This window comes from Sorex araneus, chromosome 4 (assembly GCF_027595985.1).
Source record: "Sorex araneus isolate mSorAra2 chromosome 4, mSorAra2.pri, whole genome shotgun sequence".
Classification (NCBI taxonomy): domain Eukaryota; kingdom Metazoa; phylum Chordata; class Mammalia; order Eulipotyphla; family Soricidae; genus Sorex; species Sorex araneus.
Genome location: NC_073305.1, coordinates 84,192,742 through 84,198,741, shown reverse-complemented (window position 1 = coordinate 84,198,741; position 6,000 = coordinate 84,192,742).

Genomic DNA, 6,000 nt, shown 5'->3' with positions numbered 1-6,000 from the left:
ATCAATTTCAGGAAGTTTCACTTAAGCTTTGTTTTTGTCTAAATCTGAAAAACTGGCTTATAACTACTTAGTGCAAATTTATAGTTTGATGAAATCTGAGATATTTTCAGCTATCTCTCACCTTTGTTTACAAAGTCTTTAGTTACTTGATAAAAAGATAAGAGCTCTGGTGATTCTGGATGGTAGAAGAATTTTTCCAATAGCTTGCATTTTGCTAGAAAGCATTTATTTTGTGGATTCTCTTGATTCTCTTCACCCAAAGTGAGGGTGTAATGCCTGTTATGTTTATGTCCATTTGGTGATTTTTCTGTAAAATTAAGTTGCAGCTTCTGAAGTATTCAATCTTTCTTTGACTTATATCTTAATACTTTTGAAGATGATAAAACCTTTATTTTTTTATATCTCCGTAATATGAGCCTGGTGTTTCCTAATGAGTGGGTTCAGGCTAACAACTTGGCAGTTTTATCCCAAAAGTGAACCTCTTGGTGTCTCATTGCCTCTTACAGGGTGAAACTTCTCTTTTGAGCTTGTTCCAGTGAGTCAGAGGGAGGCCTGGTTTCATTCAATGGTGCCATATGGTCTCCCAAGCACCATGGTAGCAAGCCCAGTGCTACCATGGATTAGCCCACAAGTACAGCCAGGTGTGGCCCCCAAACCAAATAAAAACAAACTTTTCCTGCCACTAATGAGATTCCAGCACAGTAGGTAGGGCATTTGCCTTGCACGTGGCCAACCCAGGTTTGATTCCTTCGTCCCTCGAAGGGAGCCCAGCAAGCTACAAAGAGTATCCCATCCGCTCAGCAGAGCCTGGCAAGCTACCCGTGGAGTATTCGATATGCCAAAAACAGTAACAACAAGTCTCACAATGGAGACGGTACTGATGCCCACTCGAGCAAATTGATGAACAACTGGATGACAGTGCTACAGTGCAAATGAGACTCTACCTACATTTTCACATTCACCTTAGGTGTTATTACAAAAAAAAAACTGAAATTTTTTTTTTTTGGAGTTTCTTACTTTTTCTTTTTGAGCAAAATATATATATTTGAATCTGGTAGCACCAAAGCAGAAGTGGTTAGATGCGTTCCATGAAGAAGAGCTCGGGAAAAAATTCTAAGAGAAAAGGAAGATACAAAACAAGGAAATTAATGATTGCAAAATAAAGCCTGACTGCAAGTTTGTGATTTGCTATCTTTAGCATTTTGAATTTAAAACCTAAAGTATTTGCAGGCTTAGATTTTTTATTTGCTTATATAGATTGCTTATATAGCTTACATAGGTTGCCATGATATTAAAATTATACTTGTATAATAACCTCTCTGTTAATTTACTTTATAGATTTTTATAATTTACTTTATAGATTATATCTTATTTTTGTCTTGTATACATTGCCACATTCTTTCGTCCAAAAATTCTTGTGAATTTTAACCTGATTTCCCTTATACAAATGTAATTGATAATCCATATAGATTCATATAGATTTATTTCCATATACCCATATAGATTTTTAATCTGTTATTTTAAAAAATCTAGATTCAGAAAAGAAAATATTTGAGACTATTCAAACTATTGCATAGAGTGAATGTTAATTATAATAACGTGTGCAAATGACTTATGACTACATTTATTTCTTACTCAGAAGGGGATACATTCTGAGACATTTTTCCTTAAGGCAGTTTCTTCATTTTATTTATGTCATAGAATGTAATTACATGAATATAGATGGCAAAGCCCGTTGATACCATAGCCTTGCTATAGTACATGTATGTATCTTAAACCTGACCTGGCTTGAGATATATGTGCTATCTCGTATGAAAGTTGGAGACCTTACTATTATTTTCAGTCCCTGTTCACCTAGACATTGCCATGGCTACCTAGTGAGGAATAATCAAAGCCAGAAGGAATAGCACATGTATTCATTCACCAGCATTTTGCTGTAAAGTCAAAGACTTTTCTTTGTCTGCTAAATGAAAATTTCTATCTTCCTCCTCACATTAACTACTCCAAAAAAGTATTGTCTAAGATGTTAACCTTTAGGTTACTTAAGTAACATAAAAAAAATTTGACAGGTCATCTGAATGAAGAATCTAGATTATTGTGCTTATTTTCAGTTTTTATTTTTTTTAGTAACTGATATCCCTAGTATACCCAATTTTAAAATGACTATTTTAATTAGTTGCATTTATAAAACATAAATGAGTATAAATTGGATGTTTTAGAAAGCTCCATATAGACAAGTTACAAAAATTGCATGATTCAAACAAATATTAAATGAAATGATAAACTATCATTGTTTGAAGTCTGGCTTTTACACTCAGTTTCTAGAGGTAACCTCAACCCTTGGAATGTCCTTTGTCTGATAAGATTGTACTTATTTAACCAGTAAACTTGGGTCATGCTAATCAATGCTAACAATGTGAAATATGGTGTGATATCAGATCATGCAATAGCAGCTCAATTTCTGAAGGGATGGAGGCTTGGGTCAGCCATGGTGTGGCTTACCATGTCCACGTAACCAGTTAAATAAAAGTTATGAAAACCGAAAATCAGGGCTGGAGTGATAGAACATCTGGTAGGGCATTTGCCTTGCACACGGCTGATCTGGGTTCAATTCCCAGCATCCTGGCATATGTCAGTAATTCCTGACTGCATAATCCAGGAGTAACCCCGGTGCAATGCCAGGTGTGACCCAAAAAGGAAAAAAAAAAAAAAAGAAAACCAGAAGTGGAATCTATTCCTGGTTGGCAGTCTTACGCATGTGACCATGCATTATTGTTAGAAGAAAACCTTGTTTACTTCATGCAACTAGGAGAGGACAATTGGAAAATTATACCTGGAACTTTTCTCAGTCCTGTCCTATTCTTTTCTCTTGCCTGATTTTTATGCACTATTTGTATTGTAATAAACCATACTTATTAACATAATGGCTTTCCTGAATCCTTTGAGTCTTTCTAACAAATGATTAAACATGAGGGATCTCTAAAACTGCACTTTTTGTAGATTCAAAATAGAGGCTTCTACTCATATAAATCACTTATTTACTTCTTCATTTTCTTCAAGTAACATTACATTATTACATCACATAAGTTTTATGTGTGCATCACTGAAAATTAGCGTATGTATATGCTGTGTTAAGTCCACCATTAATGCTCAATTCTGCCCTCTACCATACAATTGGCTCCCTTGTCCTGATTTACCCATGTGTCTTCTTTCCCCTGCCTCTGGTAACTTGAGTCCTATAACTCTGGTTTTATCATCTACAAGGTTGACTTATTTAATCAGTTTTTCTCAACATGCAACATATTAGTGAAATCATTTATCTTGCCTTTCTTCAGTTGACCAGTTAAATTCTTGAAGCCTTGGTATTCCTCTTTTAATGTGATCTCTTTTTATGTGATTTTCAGATAAAAGTATTGCTAAAGTATTTTTTTTTGTTTTGGGGTCACACCCAGCAATGTTCAGGGGTTATTCCTGGCTCTGCACTCAGAAATTACTCCTGGCAGTGCTCAGAGGACCATATGGGATGTTAGGGATTGAACTTTGGTGAGCTGCATGCAAGGTCTACCTGCTGTACTATTACACCAGCCCTAAATTTTTGTTTTAGGTGCTAAAAATAAAGATAAAAAATAAAGTAGAGTTTAGATTAATTATTACCTATTATATTGCCTGCCAGTATACGACACTTGCAGTGTTCAACCACAAGTCATTTTCACTGACATGCCCTCATGTATTCTTTGTGTCTCTTCTTCCCTTTGTTTTTGAAAAAGGCCCTCCTTAGTAACACTTAACTGTGGATGTCATTGAAAAGATAGCTCTGAAACTAAGTCACATTTCTTACAAAGAAACAGAGTTCTCTCTTTGGGACTTGTAATTGCTGCTTTTAGACTGGTCAAATATTTAAACCTTAGCCAAGAAGATTTCCATACCAGGTTCATTGAAATTGTGTCCAGAATTCCAAATCCATGCCAAGCCAAAGGAGTCAAGATATGAAGTATTCAGCCATGAGGTATAAAGAACAATGTAACAGGAAGAGTCCTAACTGCAACTCTGTTAGGATGAAGCTGCATAGCCCTTAAAATATATAGATGCTCTAGATCTCAATTTCCTTGTCTCTAAAATGCAGAATTTGGTACATGGTACATAGAATTAATCAGATCTCCCAAACTCCATCTTACTAGGAGTGACTATCCCAGAGGAAATATTATCTTCCAAAAAATTAAATCGTTCATTTACCTTTTCATTTATTGAATAACTTAAATTCATTTAGTACCAGGCACCATTCTAGACATTGAGAATTCCATATCGTTATGTATATTTTGGGACAAGGGAAGAAGGAGGTTCTCAAGAAATTTAAGTTCGTCACAATGGCCACTCAACACCTTTATTGCAAACCACAACACCTAATTAGAGAGAGAGAACAAAAGGGAATACCCTGCCACAGTAACAGGGTGGGGTGGGAGAAGATGGGATTGGGGAGTGGGAGGAATGCTGGGTTTATTTGTAGTGGAGAATGGACACTGGTGAAGGGATGGGTTCTCGAACTTTGTATGAGGGAAACATGAGCACGAAAATGTATAAATCTGTAACTGTACCCTCACTGTGACTCACTAATTAAAAAATTAATTAATTAAAAAAAAGAAATTTAAGTTTGTGGGCTGGATAGTATAGGGGTTAAGGCCTTCCTTGTTGACTTCTGCTGAGTTTCATCCTCAGCATAATCAGGATGCCACTGATACCCAAAATAAAACAATTTAATTCCTTACAGAAATTTAGTTTATAAACTGAAATGTAAATATGCAATATTAGGGGTCATAATCCAGATATGAGAAAATATTGCATCAAAGAGGCAGTGTGGCGGCCTGGGATGTCTCAGTGGTAGAGCCGTTTCCTTCCAGACATAAGTGTAGAGTTTATTCACTGCCAGCCCCCCACAATCAAAGTGCAGTCCCAGCAGCCCTGCCATTTGTGATCTCTGACATCACCACCAAAGTATGCATGTTCAGGGACACCACAAGTAAGAGTGTGGGAGCACTGCAATTAAAGTATTTTATCCTCAGGAAACAATGCAACCAAGTATGAAACTCACTCCACCAACCCCAATCATCACCACAAAGGGAAGAAGAAAGGGTGATATATAAAAGATTCTTCCATCCAAATATTTCTTTCTTGAGCAAGTCAACTAGAAACAGTGCAGGCCTGCACATGTTGAAATGTTGAAAACCACTGGCTAAAACTGCCAGTCCATGGAGCAATCAATCCACGGGAATAAAAACGTTGAAGAACCCTAAACTAGAATAAATTATCCTCAGATGCGTACTTAAATGCAGGACAAAATAATTTTTTAAAACCTGCCACAATATTGGCCCAGAGAAGTAGGACAGCAGGGTAGAGCATTTGTCTTGCACACGGCAACCCAAGTTGCATCCCTGGACTACCACCTCCCCCCCCAACCCCAGCCGTGCCACGACTAATCCCTGAGTACTAAGCCAGGAGCAAGCTCTGAGCACAGCTAGCTGTGGCTCAAAAACCTAAATAATAAGTAAAATATAAAAATCATTTTTTATAATTAATAAAAAAATAAATTTAAAAAATCATTTTTATATATGTTTTTTTAAATTGGGCTGGAGCAATAGCACAGTGGGTAGGGCATTTGCCTTGCATGTAGCCAACCTGGGTTCGAACCAGATTTAACTCCTCCGCCCATCTCTAGGAGTCTGGCAAGCTACCTAGAGTATCTCGCCCACACAGCAGAGCCTGGCAAGCTACCCATGCCAAAAGTAGTAACAATAAGTATCACAATGGACACATTACTGGTGCCCGCTTGAGCAAATCGATGGACAACAGGAGGATAGTGCGATAGTGCTACAGTGCTTTATAAATTATGACAGTAAGCTTTAAAAAATAATTCACCACTATAGCAGAGAATACAGATATAAGCAAAGGAGGATGCTTGCCACTAAACAAAAAGGGGAAATAAATGAAGAATGCCATGCATTGAAT